The sequence below is a fragment of the Hylobates moloch genome, unplaced genomic scaffold, assembly GCF_009828535.3.
Source record: "Hylobates moloch isolate HMO894 unplaced genomic scaffold, HMol_V3 SCAFFOLD_1808, whole genome shotgun sequence".
Classification (NCBI taxonomy): Eukaryota; Metazoa; Chordata; class Mammalia; order Primates; family Hylobatidae; genus Hylobates; species Hylobates moloch.
This window is the reverse complement of record NW_026654083.1, coordinates 7,397-7,699: the sequence shown is the minus strand read 5'-3', so window position 1 is coordinate 7,699 and position 303 is coordinate 7,397.

Here is a 303-nt window from a genome sequence, read left to right as displayed (position 1 = left end):
CACGTACCCCACAAATAGACATACCTACTATGGGCCCCACAAAAATTAAAAATTAACCATTGGAGCAAAAGGCCTCCAAGTTCCCTTCAAACTCTTTCTGTGACAACAAAATCTGGGACACCCAGGACCCCATTCCCAGTGTCTCTAGAAAGAGCCTGGAATCCCAGGTCTATTTCTGAGAAAAGAGCTGTTGGTTTTCAATGGCGTGCCCTCGTCTGAAGCATTCCCAGCTTTACATAAAAATCCATTTCTGTGCCATCATGTAACTCTTCCTTGTTTTTTTTTTTTTTTTTTTTTTTTTTT